This window comes from Varroa destructor, unplaced genomic scaffold (genome assembly GCF_002443255.2).
Source record: "Varroa destructor unplaced genomic scaffold, Vdes_3.0 BEIS01000005.1, whole genome shotgun sequence".
Lineage (NCBI taxonomy): Eukaryota > Metazoa > Arthropoda > Arachnida > Mesostigmata > Varroidae > Varroa > Varroa destructor.
The window spans coordinates 25,461,455-25,480,897 of NW_019211458.1; the positions used below are offsets into that span (position 1 = coordinate 25,461,455).

General features: G+C 43.6%; 1 protein-coding gene and 1 long non-coding RNA gene across 3 annotated transcripts in view; both read left to right on the forward strand.

Annotated features, from left to right (window-relative positions):
• Positions 1-19,443, forward strand: part of LOC111251150 (neural cell adhesion molecule 1-like) — a 153,343-nt gene that overhangs the window by 66,553 nt on the left and 67,347 nt on the right. The window lies entirely within an intron of this gene.
• LOC147755470 (uncharacterized) overlaps positions 694-19,443 on the forward strand; it is a 32,008-nt gene continuing 13,258 nt past the window's right edge. The window contains exons 1-2 of the long non-coding RNA XR_015328166.1: positions 694-3,710; positions 4,177-4,356. This is a non-coding gene — a long non-coding RNA (uncharacterized LOC147755470). The remainder of the gene's footprint in view (positions 3,711-4,176; positions 4,357-19,443) is intronic.

Here is a 19,443-nt window from a genome sequence, read left to right on the forward strand (position 1 = left end):
CGTTCTGTATACTCGCTAACAAGGACAATACACTGGTCGCTGTTTATATGAGCATGAAGCATTTTCACTTTTAGCTAGATAGAATTAGATAGATTTCAACTGAATGACGCAATCATGGTTTTTCAGTTTAATTGTCGTAGTAGATTTCCTATTGCGAGTCTGAAAAACCTTATGTAATGGCTACCCGTTGTAGCTATCTGTTGGGAACTAGGCTAGCATGGTTCTTATTCCGAAGAGGACGATGTTCTACTTTATCGGGAAGATTACTTGCTTTCAAATATGCGCGGGGCTTTTCCGCAATGAATCGGTTATTAGAAAACTGCGAACAAGCATTTGTCTAGCGTATACAGACGTACTTCGTACTGACACTTCGAAGGGATAATTCGAATTTGTTTGTTGTTTTAGAAGTATCACTATTTCACCTATCGATATTCAGTACAAAGACATCAGTAGGGGTGTGACTACAGGCCCTTGTTACCTGCTACAGTGCTCGGTGAGTCCTGTACCCGAATCTGCTTAGCCCTTTGTTCAGGCACGTGCTTACGTCATAGTGCCTTTTCATAATGAAGGCATCGATTTATTTAGTTAACAATCTAGAGATTAAATACGATTGTATATTCATGTTTGCGCTTGCTCCTCCAGCAAAATAAATATCGTACACGTGTTACGCGTTTAGTCTCCGCGGCTACGGTTATATGACTTAAGAATATTACAACCTCAGCTGCCCCCAGTCAGCTACCCCTCAAGGGAGCGCACATTCACTTACATACTGTGTGTGACATAAGCCATTTCTCGAAATAATAATAGTAATAATTTATAACTAAGGTATCTCTTCCGAATTTATCACAATACGCCATCATTGACAATATATCTGACTATCGCACCTGAATGTAAAATATATACGGTCTCTATCAGAATTCCATCAAATCAATCTTACATATTCATCTTCGTGGATGTGTCCTAGTTTGTCTTTTCTAGTACAAAAATGTCATCACCCGAGAGGGCAAAATTCTCGCTCGTTTAGCCCGAATCGACAAAAAATCAAGAAGTGCGCTGAAAGTCTCTTCTGTTTCCCGGGAAAGTCAGATGAATCCCTCAAAAGCTCTCGTCGCACCGCTTCTCAGTACCCGGCACCGCGCTCTTGTCTGTTCAATGTTGCTACCTCATAATATCCGTTCTCGGTACAGCTGTTCTGTTGTGGTGCATTATATTACGATAATGAACTAATTGTTTATTGCCGGTAAGGCATTCGTTGTCTAGGGGTTTCTTTATCGAGTTACCAAGAGTCTTTGTTCCTAACGTCTACGGCTATACGGCCGTTCAAAGTAGTTCTAGTCATTGCTAATGTTCATGGTACGTATAATGCCATTGTTGCTCTTCGTTGAGGTGATTCTGTCGAAGTGAACGATCCGTTAGAATACTTGTCTTTTTCGTTGTAGTCGTTTCTTTCATCGTCTGCGGACAGTAGAAAGGCCACGATCAGAAAGCGCTCGGTATAGCCCGGTGAATAAAATTGCTCAATGGCTACATTGCGGCAATCAGCACCACAACAACAACAAGGTCCGCCATTGTGATCAGGAAGCATATATAGAAATAAAAAAAAACGCCCGCAGAACAGTAGCCATGGCGCACGCCCAAGGGAACGGGCAAATGAAAGAGCCAGCCAACGTTATTAGGTCGTTCGTACTGATCCGAACAGCCCAGCACAAACTGTAGAGAAGGCCCAGTAGCCGCTGTTGCTGTCGCCGCTCCTCGGTCATGTACTAAGGACAACGAGGTAGATTCTGTGATGTCATCTTAACATCCACGACGCATTAAAGGACGGAACTCGCATGCTACTCCGTCGGGTGACTTGCGCTACCCGATGTACCGACGACTAGCAGCGGCTAGTTATCGGTGAGCCGTCGGTCTGTTCCAGTTCGGGCTGTGCTTGAAACGCTGAATTTGTGCCTTGATTTACCTTATGGAATACTTGTATCTTAAGGAGTTTGGCCTGCTTAAATATGCAGTACCTAAGAGCAGTGCAGCATTCTTTCGTTGGTCCTTCAACTAGTTAAGCGAAAGGAAGATATGCATTACATAGCTAGTCCAGTCTAAATACTCTACTAAAAATAGCAGTTTCAATTTTCTACTTTATAAAGTAGAAACAGTGACTTAGTTCACTAGATGGCTTTAAATTACTGTGTTTATTATGATAATCAAATGGCTCTTATATAAAATGTGCAGACTTATGGAAGTCTCCGCAAAATATCCTGAGGCCAACCCTGAAAGCTTTTATCCCGTTTACAGCAGTCGTTAGAAAGCGAAGAATGGTATATCAATAGAGTTGAAAAGACGCATGTCAATTTTTAGTTTATTGCATATAGTATATAGGTGATAGCGCAGCTAATAGCTTTCCAAGCGCGATCTTAACATATATCTAGGTTGGATCATGTTAAGCCAACACAACCTTTTTATTAGATTCTTTTTTAGGTCAAGACCCAAAAGACCTCAAATGACATGTTAAAAACTCAACAACGCTTCTTGCTTATCATGCCTAACTATTCTTTAAAAAAGGCAGCAGTAAACAAACGTGAGACAGTCGAGGGCCGTTGATACTACCTGTTTGGCTGCACCCACCTCCTTACGCTCGATGTTGGCTGCTCTTGAAAGATTCAGATCTTTTTGGCTGTGGCAAAGCGGTGCTTCTACCAGCTTGCACTCACTGCTCTGCCCTCGAACGGTCAGAGGTAACTGAAGCAAAGAAACCTACATGACTGTAAAAAAATCTTGAATGAACGGCGTTTGCTACTTCAGTTGACAGTGGCCCTGCTACCACCCGATCGGTTCACCACTTTTAACGAGTAACCCGAGTCCTCGGAACTCAATGTCAATCATCCTTTTTACTATTACTTCGTAACTGCTGCTTTCTTTTCCACCGATTCTTCTTATCGTCAATGGTCTCTGGGCGCGTGTATGTGTCTAAGAATCTGTTTGTCTGGCATTATCGTTGTATGTGGATGTGTGTCCCACGAGTTCAGATCTCAGCGTTCAGATCATAGCGGATATGAAAGGACACATTCGAATCCGCCTGTATCTCTCTTAGTATTTGGATGAATGTTAGTGTGTATGTGTGCGTGTGACTTTATTGTCCATCTGAGTAGCTCAGTAGCTTAGCCTCGTTCCGTTCCTAGTGGTGGTGGGAAACGTCGCAGCAGGAACGAATCGACTGGGCAGACGTGGACCTTTTTCAACAAACGAAAGGAAAAAAGAACCCAGGAAAGCATAGCACGGGGAAATCCTGACGGTTTGTGATGATGGATGAGAATAAGGGTCAGGAAGCAACCGGAATATATCGACTTAAAACGAAGCAGCAGGGCACTCTGTCGAAGAGAGTCGCCTTCCGCCCTCTTCGCTCCGCGCCTCTATCCACCGCCACGAGCTCGAGACTCGAGAGTTCGAAAAACGAAATCGGTCTTGGCCTTGCTTGCCAGACCGTTTGCCGCTTTTTGGCATATGACTGATGGAAGGGCATTAATCGTAAGCACTTAGTCGACAAAGGTACTCCGCCGCTAACAGCACCCTTTTCTGCTCAACTTATCGCCCTACCACTCTGCCCTTCTAGCCTACAACGTCCGTAGTCTGTCCGAAAGAACAACGTAAAAACGCCGATAAGGGCAGGAGGGCTATCTTCTCTTACTAATAATGTGAACAGAAACCACCAGAACCAAGTAAGTCTTAGCCCGTCTCCGTATTCACTTGTGCCATTTCTCCTACCTTTGTTGCAGCCCATTTTTTTTAGCTTTTGAACCGCATCCTTCGTTTTCTAGAAAGCACGTTCTCCGTTGATTCTTTTCTTTCTCGTTCCTATTTTGAAACCAGAACGTTAGAAGGGTGCGGACAGAACGTGCGAATCCTCATCAGGCTATACAGATACACTCGAATGTGAGAAGGCACAGGTTCTTCTTGACCTTAGTTTTACTCGCGCTGTACCTGTACTATCGCTGTTGTCGCTATTCGTTTTACGAGCATAGCTGCTCCCAAGCCAGCGCGCGAAGCCACCAATTGTCCGCTGTTCGTTCAACAAACGGCGCTTTTATTTTTCCTTTGCGATCTCTTTGTCCCACGTTCACAAACTCTCTCCAATTCGATTCGACTCTTGTAAGCGCTCACTGAACCTAACCCGTTCCTTTTAAGATGGTCGGAGTGAGTACACCCTGATGCAAAGTGACGAAGAGAAATGAACTATGTCAGTACGGCACAGTGTGAGCGATGAGCAACGAAAGACGTTTACAAATCGACCGTAGCGACTAGCGGTGACGCTAGCAGATGCGAATTAAACAACCCTGGACGACGATGGACAACCACGTGGATGACGTAAGTATAGACTCGCTGGAAGCTCCGGTTTGTTGAGTCATTTTGGCCTGGCTGGCGAACCGCCACCAGCATAACTGCTATTAGCCCAGCTGCGTCTACTCGTTCAATGAAGTAATGACGAATATTTAGTGTAATAGAAGCTTCCTGCTTAAGAAGTTGGCCCCAGAGTCATTCAGCAGCTTCTCTATGACTTCCGAGTCTTTCATCAAACTTTTCCTTATTTTCTATGCCATGTTAATCGTGCACCGAAATATTCCGGGACGTCCGAAAAACTCTCCTCTCTACTGAGAAGCGAAGGAATAGTAGTTGGCCAGGAGAAGAGTAGTCTGGCCAACTTGGTAAAATCAACGTAGGGTTCCAGAGGAGAAAATAAATGTCTATCAAAGCTTTAACGAATGGAACCAATCGTTGTCTCGTTTGAGCTTCGTCTTTTTATCTGAAACTGCGTCTAAGCGTTTGAGAGTCCTTATGGGGAGTTCAGTTTGTTAAAGACCTTGTGCACTTTCTACCTAACTTTTCAAACGAAGGATAGCAAGTAGCAGTCGCTTATTGAATGGCTGTTTCAGTCAGGCAAGCTCGATGGGTATGAATGAGCCTCGAAAATTCCGTACACTTTGATCGTTTCATAAGAATCATAGCCGCTTGTTACTACGGCTAACGTTTGCTAGAACATAAAGCAAATTATCTGTTAATTTCGTAATCGTACTACACAATGGCTTCAAGCGCTTACATGCCATTCTTTCTTTTTAACCGGCTGTATCCATGTCCCCAAAAAGAGGGACTAGCGAACGGAAAGCACTAACGATTGTAGTTTCTAAATGCAGTCCCTGAATTTTTTCTGCCTATCCTCCAACATTGGATCTGCTGCGTGGCCAACGGTTTAGGCGGGAACAAAAAAGACGATTATCTTTTGTCAAGCAGTGGCTGCGCATCCTTATACAAACCCGTTTGTCTGTTAGCTAACAAGCAGACACGATATGAAGATACAAGTAATTATTCAAAATAATTTTCTAATAATGAATAATGCACTTTAAAAAGTTATTATCTTTTTAAATAAACGAAATAACTGCCTTATGTTTTATATTTATGAATGTCAATTTCTACTGGCATTCTTTTATATATTGTGCACTGAAATGTTTTTTGCCTTGTCTTCGCGCTACTTGCCAGTTGTCTAGAAGATGAAGTTTCGCATCTTCCGAAGCGTTAAAATGATTCGTGTATGCTATTCTAGCCGGTAAGCAGAAAAAAACGCATGTAGTGAAATATTTCGAACGGCGTTAGTATGTTTGATGCGTCTGCTTAATAATCGGAGCGTACGCAAACGGCGGTAAGGGTGGACAACATGTAACATTTGCTGAAGAACAAGGATGTAGATGGCAAAGCTTCTTAGGGGGATAATGGAGCTTTTGACTCGCTGCCTTCCCGAATCGAAGATTTTGTTGACGAGATAGCAAACCAGTCGAATGTTGGTGACAACGGCGAATCAGTCAGGGTTGAACAAAGCGAGTCGATGGCTATAATTAGTCTCTGCGCCGAAGTCTGTTCGAGTACTCAATAAGCGGGTGCGAGTTTGTGTGTACGTGTATTGGATCATTATCACTACAGGCCTAAACAGCAGTCTCTCTACGTAGGCTAGGCCAGTCGGGTTGCGGGGATGTAGGAAAGCGAGAGGTGCTTCCGATCATGTCATGAAAGTGCAATGAACTAAAAGCCAAAGTACAGTACATAGAGTACTAGGCTAAGATAATGACGGCTGTGGCGGCGAAGCGCGGCTCCTAAACAGAGCATTCGTTCTATGTATATGCATTAATGTGACTAATCCCGTGCCGACTAAAGCCTTGGTCAACGTTATAGGAACCCCAGCGTTTATCATGCCAAAACGACAATTCAACTTGAACCAACTTACTTTATTCTTCGTTAAGAATCTTCCGTTTTCTGCGATCCGTTCTGAGTGTCGCAGAACTCACGCCGGCAACAAATCAATATTCTCACTGATTTCAGCTTCAAAGGCAAGATCCCGGATTCTCTGGAATGAACTTCGCTTTGGGATGCAGTTCGCTTATGCGCTGGATTCACATAAAAGAGACATCGACTGATTACCCTACGGCCAGGAAAAGCAACTGGAAAATCGAGAAACAAGTTTATTTATTAGTTAACTGCCACCTGGAGCAAACGCCTACTTCGTTTTTTTCAGGTGTCTGATAAATTCCTGATATTATTTCTGGTGCATCAGTATCTGATATGAATCGGCACTCCACAACTACAGGCAAATCCATCCGCGACTGATGATGTTAGTCTTGATAGTGACGCTGTTGTTTCAACAATTTTTTTAGCTTTCCTAGTCTCGCGCAAATCAGAAGTGTACCACTAGAAATTTATAAACTTAGCAATAACGTTTTTGTTGTTCGTGGACATTAGAAATCTTGCATGTTTGATGAACGTCGAGAACTACTTGCTAGAAGCCGTGACAGATCAAACGTCTAAATTTCTCCCCTGTTCTTCCTCAGGCATTGAGAATGTATAATGTGTACCAGCGGGGTATGAAGAAGCATATGATTTTACAATGAACTCTTCAGACGTCTGCCTATTTCAACTATTAATTTTCTACAAAACGAGCTGGTAGAAAGAGCGTTCGAACATGGAGTTTCGTTCTTTCATTTTGATTTCTTCGACACCTTCTAAAAGGCACAATTTTGCGTCTCTAGAGCCAGTATATTTGCAGGCCTCAGCAAATCTGTGCTCGGCAAGCGCTAGCGGTGGGTATATTGAGCTGCAGGGAGCGGTTGTGATGGAAGCACTGTTCACCGAAACTACAGCACCGACAGCAGCAGCAGAAATAGCATCCGATGCCCACAAGACCCCCAAGCTACTCATTGTAAAAATCAGCTACGTCAACCGTTTCTCTTCGGCTTAGCCTCTTCAAGATTTCCCCTTTCCATACAACAACCCTCAATACCTTAGGAAAAGTCCTGTATGTCCCCTCAGCATATCTCTCTGTGAAACATGCTTTATATTAGTCCAGTGTAGGAATGTAACAAGTAAATGAAAATACATGGCACATTTGAGTTACCGAAGCTATAGAGTAGCCAGCGCTACCTTTAACATTTAAAAAATATCTCGGGTAAAAGGACGTACACAAAGCTTAATGAAACACGAGACAGGATTATCGCAAAGACACAGAATCACTTTGTTGTTGAAGAAATGACTCTGAGTAAGAAATTCGATCGGCGAAAATCATCATTAAACGGACCGCGTTGTAGAGTAACAACATTCTACACTGCACTTCAGTACGCTCATCTCAAGTAGAGACCCTTGATGTAAGTCCTCATCGTCGAGATTTAGGCCTTGTCATTAATTAGTAGCGCCACCAGTAACTCACAGGTCTTAATCACTCCTGGCCTATAAATTGCTTATCTGTTTTCAGAGAAAACTTCAGCTCAGAGCGTTTCTGTGAATTTTCAGACGACAGTCGCTTTGAGAGTCCTATTACTTGCGCCTCATTAGAATGAGTCACGTGTACAGAAGCTCTTCGATAGCGTGAGCATTAATAATAGCAGTTGGTAAAGAGCTAATGTACCTTTCAAGATTATACTAGCTTTTATACAGACCCCAATAGAAACGCAAATAAAATTTGCCATAAAACTGTTGTAGCCTAACAAATTTATCAGGCAGAGAAGGACTAAATGGACAAAATGCTACTTAAATCAACATGCACGTATGGAAAAAAAAGGTTATCACTTAGAAAGCCCTAAGCACATCTTCAGTTTTCCAGGTTCAGTCGACAAATGCACTGCATATTAGACTAATAGTTATAGTATAGTACAAAGCAAACTATACATACAACAATGTCAATTTTCTCGACTTCAGCCAAATTGAATTTAAGCATATTGCATGAAGACCTTTTTTTTTTATAAACTGCACATATCCATTGGCTCATTTCTACCTAGTCTGTCATTCAAATAACTGAAATCCTAAAACTATAATAAGATTAACCTCGACCATCATTTATCTAGCCATGTTTTGTTCTAGTACTCCTGTCCTAGTACCGATATTATTTTAGTCCTTTTGCTTTTTCCCCTAATGACGTTTTCTTATCTAATAGTTTTCCTATGCAGACCTGCACTTTTTTGTCGATGTGTGTGGATCTTTACAGCCAAAGGCGCGTCCTGCTAAGTTCCTAGGAGTATCATAGAAACATAACATATCTGCGACAACAGCTGATAGCAAAGACTGTTTATACGCTGATGACATCTAACATACTCAAGACAGTAGCTATTTAAACACACTGAATTCAATGACGACACAAAATAATACCTTACTACTTCGTCTTGTGTATGATGAACGCTTATGAATTCAGCTTAGTTTCGCTGTTTCCTGACCGCTGTTTAGATCCGCTTGAAACCCGCTGAATTCGACAGCCCACGTAGCCCAGCGTATCATGTGATGAGGTTTCTAAAGTTTACGTTTTGATGGATTATTGCTTCTGGCGGCCTTGGAAACGATGCTTCTCTTAGTTCAACTGCCGTTGTTACTTCAGCAATCATCCTATTCCGCTCACCGTTTCAGAGGTGATGGCAAAATCGTTTCTACTGTCAGCCTTAGCTGGGATGATGTTTAGATCGCGTACCCGGTGCTTGTGGCAGACGTAGCATTGAGCTGGTTACGAGGTCCATTGCAGGACTTCGTAACCGTTTCGTACTAGGTCAGGGTCGCGACTTTGATCGAAGTATATCGCCATAGCTTTGGCTATCGCGCAATTAAGCCAGTGGAGCGTGTTTCGTGCGGCTGCCGCCTTTGCCGTTGCTGGAGGGGCTACCAATACCCATGATGATGCCCACCGTGTTCATTTATAACCATAGCCACAGCCGAAAAAGCGTCGCATTCTCACACGAGCGCAGCTGCTCTTGCGACCTTTGATATTACTGTTATGAAGAGTTGTTAGGTTCTGCTATACGAGATAACACCGAGAAAAACGAACGAGGATTTTGTGGAGATCTTACTACAGCTTAGCCAAGTTAGTTAGCGATGCTAAACACCGGCCGCTGACGCCACTACAAGATGCGCATGACTTGAGGGCACGACAACGAGCTGACAGAAACGTATGATATTAGTGATAAAGCTGCGACTCCGCAAGACGTTATGAGATAATATGCTTTCGTTTATGGTCGTATTTGTATGTGTAGGTGTACGCAGAACCACCAAGCTCATAATGTACAGTGGATAAATACTCGTCGTGAGAGAATTGGATGGACGCAAGCAAGCTGAGAGAGGCTTAGCTGCAGCTGAACAGTGCAGACGGGACGCAAGATCGGTACTACAAGTCACAGGAACCCAAGTTTCTAGTAAACCCTATGCAGAATGAATGTCGCGCAAATGTATGATCTAAAACTTGGAAATTACACCCTATGAATAAACCGCAGTTGGAGAGTTGGCTAAAAGCTAATTGGCCAAGGTCATAATGACAGTCAACCAAGGCCTTCTGCTTTTCTGCGTCTCGCGTCGTTGCTTTATTTCTATTCATCAGGTCTCATCGCTACCGACCGGCTATGCTTGGCAGGTTTCGATAGAGATAAATGGTCGACGATCCGATGAACATCTATTTTAAACGTAGCGACTGCATCATTAAAACAATGTGGTCCAAACATAGACTCCAGAGGCCCTCAGAAATTGTTCTCCATTCTTTGCACTCCGTACGTGTCTCATTCCTTTTCTTTGGCGCTTGCTTGCTTGATCCTTGACGCTTTTGCCTTTTTGTTGCCTTTCTGGGCGACTCCCGAGGCGGATGGTACGCGAAGTCTTTCAGGATGGGAAAAAGTCAAAAAGGCTGCGTGTGGTGCCATACTGTCGCCGCATCCGCAGAAGTTAGTTGTCTGGAAAGAAGTGAAACCCCAGAAACGCCACGGACCATCGCAGGGCCAAGTGAAAGCTTTAAGAACAAGTGGGCCGCAGGTACTGCTGCCTTCTGTTGGAATGAACGGTGGAGCAAGGTCCAACCTCGAGGAATCAAGAGCTGCAAGGCGGACCTGCTCTTTTCATTCGAAAAGAGGATCACTAGAAGCACTTCCATCTGTGACAGTAGCAGCAGGAGCTACTGCAAACCACTAGCCTTGCTTTGTTCTTATTCGAATCGTTGGTGTCTTCTGCGGGAATCGTCTGCGTGCTGTTTTGCCGGTGGGAATGGTAACACACCGGCGTAGATCTCTCTTTGATTCCGCAGCAGTTCCCAAACCTCATCGCCGTTGCTTCAAGCGACCGAGCCAGTTACTCCTTGTACAATAGTATTAACAGCACGTAGATATAACGGTAGCTTACAGTTGATACCTTTTGCGTCCCCTCCATTCAAATTAAGATGGAGCAAGAAGCAAGAAACTGAATAGGACGCAGGGTACGGAAAGAGGGAGCGACGACTCTGTGCCAGGTATTTATCCAGAGTAAACGGAGGATGCGATGCTGCTCCACAGCGAGAATAGAAGCGGAAGAGAACGCGATGAAGGGGCCAAAAGCGGCGGCGGCGGCAGTGTTGGTGGATGGCAGTCGCGTAGAAGAAGCCTTTTTTCCTGTAACGATCTTCGCCGTCCTGCCGATGTCGGTAGTTAAAATTCACTCAGGCGTAAACAGTGCACTCTTTAGCCCAGTAGCGACAGCACCAGCAGGCCTTCTCGACCAGACCTGTTTTCATTTCAGACGCAAAGAACGGCCGAAGGTAGAACAAAGTAACCTTTACTTGCTTCGAGAACCAAAGGCCTTTTTCCTCAAAGTCCCTACTCATCTCCCTCGATCTGCTCCGCTGTCGGCTAAGCGGAAGGCGACCAGTCTTGGCGGTTTAGCGATTGTGTCGCGAAGAAGGTCGAAGTCCTATACAAACTACTGCAACGACCGGCAAGCCGAGGAATTGAACGCGATTTAGCGTACCAGACGGGCAGCGAATATCGAGAGTGAAAGCCAAAGACAGGTTTTCGATCTCGGCGGGAGATTCCCAGCTAGAAAGAAAGACAGCAATGAAGAAAAAAGTCCAGAAGGGGTTTAGACAGCTCACTAGCAAATGAGGAGCGTGCGGAAGTAAGCGTCGGCCCTAATCGGCTGCGAATCAAGTACTCAGGCCAAACGGCTCTTGATACTGACAGCTGCGCTGTTTTACGTTAGAAACTGACGTGTGACACATATCTATTGGGAGTCGCCTGAGCACATAGCAGAAGCAGAAACAATGGAGCAGTTTGTTCGATGCTCCGTGTGGAATAGTGTGGACGGTGTTTTTTAGAAGGTGCGACCTAGCCAACGCGTTAAGGACCCGGTTCCGTCGAGCTCTTTCCACCCCTTTCAAAAAACGTTCTAACAGAAGCAATGGAATTTGAGTGCGCGAACCGAATTGCGTTGCTAGCAACGTACCGTTACGTTATGTCGGAGTTTAGGCCTAATTTCGTGATGGCTACTAATTGTGGTGGCACTGAGTATGCGGCACGTGTTTAGTATAATGCTATAACGAAGGAGCGACTTAGTTGTTTGACTGTTTGTACGCACAGTTGTCGACACATCAGAAACAATAGGCAGCAATGGCAGATGAATAGCCTGTTCCAGTTACCGCAGCATAAGGGAGCGTCACCATTAAACCAAAGAGGATTAGCGCCGAGTAGCAAACGTCTCGTGAATGGCGGTAGTAAATTGAAATGATTCCTTCTGTGTGATTTGACGGGAATTTCTCTGTCGCTGAGGATGATCTGTCAACGTTTCGGACTGACAATCGTAGGCATGTGCAGGATATTTGATTCGATTAATGGATATCTATCTCTATTTAATCTGATAAGCGATGGCTTTATCTGCCTCGAAAAATTATCGTAGAGTATCCTATGGCACATGGTTGCGTAATGATCTGAGCTTTCTGGTATACATTTTATAAGGTTTACAGCGTCTCAGACAACACGTGCTCTAGATCAAATATATATGTATATAATGAGTATATAAGCACGTCGTGCAAACGACGCACGCTCGTTACGACTTAATTTGCTATTCAGCTGTTAATAGCTGGGCTTGATGTATAATAAAATATCAACACAAAATGGCAGCGTAGGCGACGGAACAGGTTATGCTAAAGAAATAATTTCAAGCTTCTTCGTGTGTCGAATACATTATCTTCGCATTAATAAATTGTGACGAATTTAAACAGCAGCAGGTACTGTCAAGCATGGTATGATTGAATTTACGTGAACCTTTAATCACTCTTGCATGCTATTTCGTCCTTAAAAGTTATCCTTTTTTCATAGAATGCATGTAGTTCGGTAATAGGCTTCAGTACTTCCGGCTTTACCTCGTTCCCAGCGAAACTCGACGATAAAGCACCGACTCAAATCGGCACCAGCAACTTCTTGGTCTTTTTTCTTCTTCCGCCGACAAAATGGATCGTGTCAGGTCTCTTTTGTTTTAGGAGAGTCATGCCAAAGCTGAACTTTTGGGAAAGGAAAGAATCCGGAGAATCGTTTCTTGTCTAACAACTCAGCGTCCTGTTTCATTTTCGTCTACAACAGACGCATTGTCCAGAGGATTTTGCTTTCGCAGTGGCATCCCCTCATAGCCTACAAGTCACGGGCCGTTCGGTTGTACCGGCTTGTCTTTTCTGAATTTACTTAGACGGCAAACGGCTGACACAAAAGGTTTTCACATCTTCCCGCCCACACTTCCTGTTTAACCTATGGTGCCACAACAGTCGTAACCACTTCAGTGGTTTACTTTTGAGCGTTCGTGAGTTCGCGCCTGCGACTCGTTACTAGTTGTGGGGGTTTTTTTTCGAAATTAAGAGGTACACTAGGTCGTCTGCTTCAGGTTATGGTTAGCAGAGGCGTTGAGGCGGAAAGCAAAATGTTCTTGAGATTGAAAAACACAGCTAGATGAACGTAAAAATCTGTTGTATGTAAGATACAAAAGAAAATGTTTAATTACGAATTAGTAGATCAATTCACCCGCGCGATGTTTCATTAGTACACATAACGTCAAACTAGGGATGGTAGGCAAGATCTACGCGTTTCTCTCCAAGCATTATTTCTAATTCTATTTAAATACGATTTATTGTTTGAACTGAAAGTCAAGAGCATCGTTGAGCCATGTCTTTCGGCATTTTCTATTTAATATACAGCTGCTAGTCTAGTAAATAAAGAGACTTTTTCCGCGTGGACACCTGTTTGTGGGCAATTCTCGCATTTTCGCAGGGAACCCTGCTCCTTCTAGGGGGTACTCAGCTAATGAAATATCGCATCAAAGTTGCTTACTTTTAGTGACAGCGTCACCATCCTGCACTCCGTTTGCCTCGCGTCTCTTGCGAGCATAAAGGGTGCCTTAGCGAAGCTTCTTAGAGTGTAGAAGAAAGGAGAGAAGAGTACGAGCGAAACACGGCTCGAACGACAGTGAAAAAAAGAGCTGTTTACCTTTGTTGCAACGTGCAGGCAGCAGCACGATAAAGATTCCCTCAGCAGGCAGAACAAAGAACAACATCTCGTCTTTGTCCTTGTCCTAGTTCTCTGCAACACGCGAAACAGCGTGGGGTTACCAGTGTTAATTTCGACCAAGGGACCACGAACTGGTCAAATTAGGAGCAATCAATAGTCTGGAAAAAATGCACAATAAATTATCAGCCGTTATTCTGCCACATTTAAAATGGGCAGATCTTTAGGATTCAGTTAATTTAAGTTAGGGACAATATTAGTCTCTCTGTGAAAGCTGAATAAATCTAGCGGGCGTGGTATTATTCATTCGCGATATGTCGAACTGATCAAAACGTTTGCGTCGTCATAAAGGAACGAATAAAGATAAGATACTACTCGAAAAAATCAAATTCGAAAACTATTTTATCATGGAATGGAGCTCTGGGGTTAATATTATCTGTTTTTTGTGAAAGCGGTTGTTCCGTGACCTAGCGCTTACGTCAAAGTTGCACTTGAGACGCCGGATCGCCAAAAATCTTTTCGCGCCATTGCGTATGCAAATGTTTAAAAAAATCATTTGGTCGGTATATTCTAGCCCACATCCTAGATATTCACCCGAAATTCTTTCGAAAGATGTCGTTAATATGGTAGCTAACTAGACGTTAGGGAATTTGAACACCTCAGTCTCGTAATAGTTCAGCCTGCCACACAGTATTTGCTGATATATACTTCGGCCGTATAAGATTTATTCAATCTAGACGATTAATAATATCCTCTGGGCTCCTCCTCTTTATATAGATATATATAATCCTGATTCTGTATAACTGTCTTGACCGAACAAATGGAACTGCCAAGCATGCCAACCACGCTTTACAAACAACCACACCGTGGAGTTAATAAGTGCCTTCGGATAAAGCTTCTACAGTTAGGTAACTTTATCTAGGTAAAACAAAGTTATCGAAAATTCTCTCCGAGGCACCTCAGTTCCGCGTAGTTAGGCCGGGTGAAACGTGTAGATACCCATATCGCTATGAGTATTTCTACTTGACCGCTTATTTTTTCATTACACGGAACTAGTACGTATGGTAAATTCATAGCCGGCATTTGCAATTTTTCATGTAATTATACGATTTCTACGATCGATCCACAGTTATGCAACTGATGTACTTCAAGACAGACGAGGGCAATGGCAAAAGTCCACTTGCACTTGAAGAAAGCCCCGAATTAGTGGCTACAAGTTTGACGACGCCTAGAGAGTTTCATCAATTATATGCATTTAAGTCTAGCTCGCTGACAGCAGCGTTGTTTGTTCGTTTGTTTGTCGTATTGGCAGATTTGCCTCAGGTCTGCGATAAAACTCGCACTACTCTGTGGAGGCTTTCATTAGGCTGTAGAGATAGCTCTTAAAGCAACTGAGCAGAAAAGCGGTGCTAACAATTAGTCTGGCCAAATAGTCCGCCGTCTCGCTGATGAACATACTGGGAATGGAACAGGCGCTCGTGCGGTTCCTCTCTCTCGTCATCAAGCAGGAAGTGGTATTTTGTAGTTGATGTTATTGTAGTGCTAGTGGTTATGCACACGGTATGTTGTTTAGCCCTATTAGCCGGAGAAGACGAGGACTCCGAAGGGATCAAGGGCGGCCCCAATCAGTCGTAACTGCTGCTTTGAGGATAGCGTTAAATTAATGTAGGCCACAACATCTGAACGCGACTTTGTACCCGCCGGGCGAATGATTTTGGATTTTAGAGTGTAACGTAAGGTATTGGATGACGATGGACGCATCGAATCGATCGGGTTAGATCATAATAAGAAAAAATAAACGAAGAAACAACAATAATAAGAAGAAACAACGAAAGATCACCTCTAAGGAGAAATCGGTATAAACGGCTGTTACGATACCGACTGTATTGTATCCGTAGATTACGCGCTAATGCTTACGTACGGCCTATAGATTTTAGTTCTATTCGGTTAAAATTTTTTGTAAGTTCAGTTTTAACTTATAAAGGTTTTGAACCTTTTCACTAATTGGAGCTATATTACGTGGTACTGTCGCCGATTGTTCCAGAAGCCTAATCATCATTTCTATAGACCAGTCCTACTATTGTCGCTACTTTAATTAAATTGCGTTTGTCTATGTTAGACTCAAGTACCTGCATTTCCATCCATTGCTAGGATTTCATTTTCATCGAAACGCAGGTCTATCTCTCGAATAAGCAACAGGTCCTGATTCATCAATCTTATCGCCCCACTCGTTTCGTTAGTCTTGCATCTGCTATAGATATTTTTGCTGTATCTTTTTCCCGCATTCTCAGAACGCACCTCGTCGCTCTCGGCCGTTTATTTATTCATTCATATTCAACTCCGCTCATGATGTGTCGAACTTCTCCCCTATTCGAATGTTGTATCGGCCAGCCTTTCCATGCCAGCAATAGAAGCAGGCCATTTGTGCCATATTCCCACACAGACGGCATATTTTTTGCCCGTTCTGGCAGTCTGCCTATGTGCGGATGTACCCGCATGACAAGAGTAGGAAATGCGTTGCACACATGAAGACGTGGCTCCTTTCTATTGGTTCGATTATCAATCGTCGATCTTCCGACTGTGTCCCTTTGTAATGGCGTTGGGGCCTGTAATGTCTGACCCAAGTTCCGCGATTAATCCGTCTTGTCATTGCCCTCGAAATAGTAGTGTTTGAATCACAGGATTAGAAGTGGTATTGACTGCTCTTTCGCCCCATTTCATCTATGTTCAATCAGTCTTCCTTTGTGTCGTTTCATATTTGTTACGTTATTCAGTGTGTTCAGCTGATGTCTGTATTACTGAGAATTCGGTTCAGCGCCCCTGTTGCCCCGGTGATGATCGAAAGCTTCTGGAGGACGACACGGAGCGGGGGGCAGCGTATTTTGAATCGCATAGTAGCTCTTAGGCCTCTTCAAGGTTGTACCTGTTTCTCGGCTACATCCGCTTCTTGTCGTCATCGAGATGGCCAAACAACGTTGTATAAGCATCTACTGACTGTCTTTTCTCCTTCGTCCTATTTGTCTTTATCATCACTTTTCGTTTGACGTTGAAAAGCACAAAATAAAAAAGATGTCCCCACGGCAGCTACCGCCGCTCAACCTGACAGACGAATAAGAGAACGGGTGAGCTAAACCAAACGTCAAATGTATGCGAATGCACGACCAGAATTGAACGATTCTACAACAAACATTGAATATCGTGGTCTGAGGAGAGAATGCTGGGAAGGAAACGAAAAAACGACAGGGCATTGGCGAAAAGATGAATACATAGCAGATGCACAAGCATAGACGGGCAGCAGAAGCAACATCAGCATGCCCCATGATGAAGTTGTCGAAGAATATGCTCGATGGGGCATCACTGACATAACAGTGAGCAAACAGAATGAGACCCCCAGAAGTACCAGAGGAAAAGAAAGCCAAAAATGGAGAGATTGGAAATGAAAACGAGAAACGAGGGGTGGTGACGCTGACGGCAATATGAAGCGCATGTCGGTACGGTTCAAGGCGCATCGCTGCTACCGCTTCTGGTCGTGCTCCCGATCAATAGTCGTCGCTGGCTAATAGAACAAGGCATATTCTGAGAGTCGGACGAACGCGCAGCATAATATGTTTGTCCTAACTATTCGCGATTGTGTTAGAATGAGTCTGATATAGGGAAGACAGAAAAATGAGGCTCCACTTTTGAGACTGAGATGTATTAGGTGAATTAAGCAAAAGTCGAGGGGGGCACTAAGGCATCGGAGAGTTAGCGCTAATGATGTAAGGGGCATGTTTCTTCATTGGTGGCACAGACCTGACACGGAATGACGATGAAACAAGTGGCAGGTTGTTCGTCGCCGTGGCACTTCAGAAGCGAAAGTGCCGGCCGAATTCGATTTCGATGACCTCCTTTGTGGGCGGTCTTCGCTCGATGAGAATCGTGGCGATAGCAAAGAATGCTAGGGGGTACGGGCTGGCACGCATGCATATGTTTTGCCGCTGATCACGCAGAAGACAACTTAATGTGCTTATATGGACCACGTAGCTGGTTGGCTGCCTATCGATGGCTTTTGTGTGCTAGCAAAGTATAATTGTATGCTATCTGAACATATGTATGACGGCATTATTTTGCACCAGTGAAAGAGAGCACTGAAGCCAGTTCAACTTCTATACGGCTTTAGTTGTTACTGCTTGTAATCTGCTGCCTTAGATAGGCTCATGTGTATGAAAGGCTTTATGGGCATACAGACTGCGCAAATAGTGAACGCGGGAAAACAGTAAAGGACGAGAAAGGAAACGACCGAAAAGATGATACTTGTGTAGCAGGCAGGACAAGCGTGGCAATGATGATGATGATGCTATTGACGTCGGTACAGAATCAGGACAAACAGGATAGACCAGTCCAAGACGTTGGCCACGGTACTCGTCTTTCGTGAGCACAACGGTGGTAGCCGGGGAGGAATAACGCTCTGCGGCGAAGCATGTAAACCGAAAAAAAGAAAACATATTTAGGCGGAAAATTACGCCTAAAACCTAGACAGGGCGACTTTTCTTCAATAACAGGAGGCAGCAGCGTTCGTAACAGACAATCGAATGGCGAACCGCGTGAACTCGAGTCGTGACGACAAAAAATGACACGTTTAATTTTGTGCTTATAATATAATGTACACATTACGAATTACGTTTCGTCTCCACATATGTATTATAGAAATTGCAGAGAGATAATGGATCGTAAAGAGTAAAGTGGAAAAGGAGCTGAACGAAAAAATAAATTCGAATATTGTCAGAAAGAGCTATTTAGAGCTGGCTGCAATTATATTTGCTTCTCTATGCGAAACCCGTGACGGGTTAGGTTAGGTTAGGTTGCATTGAGGCGGACATACTCATACAACGGACAAGCACAAATAGCTTTGCTACGTGTAAGTGCACACATTAAGTGTACATGTAAGTGCACACAAGAATGTAAGTAAGACGCCATTCAAATCTAGCAATGATCATTCTGTATTGGCATATAATGAAATATTTTATCTCGCTTAATACTAATAATAATTAAGAGAAAATCTAGAGCATAGCATATCAGCGGCAAAAAAAGACTCTTAACGAACGTCCCATAAAACAGTTCGAAAGTTTCACCATCTGATTGATAGAACCTAAATTTTTGTGACGAAAAAAAATAAAACAGAAACAAATTTTATGTTTAAGAACGCTGCTATTGCTGGTGTCGTTGTTGTTGTTGTTCCTGTTGGATTGATAAGGTTTCAGTAGTTTTGCCGTAACACCAAAACGACAAGCTTTATAAACGAATGTACGATGGGGTCTAAAGCTCGCGTTTTATACGCGTGACGACAATACGCCTTGTCAATTGGACCCACACAGATCCGTTGTCTTTTCGGCCGATCGGCAAATAGATACATGATTAGATTGTACGTACATACGAAGCGATTCGTTCGTTATTTGTTGCAAAGGATAGATTCTGTCGAAGAGTTGTACGTAGAACGCGTGTACATTTCTTAACGATAGCATATAATGTTTTTCTAGTCGGCAGAGTCAAACCTGCCAAAATATAATTCCTTATCAACGTTAGCGCACGAACGTATTTTCGAGGGTACGTCTGTTAGGACGTCTAGATCAGTTCGAAATAGAAGTTGTCCTAAACAGGTTCAGATATGTTTACGGCA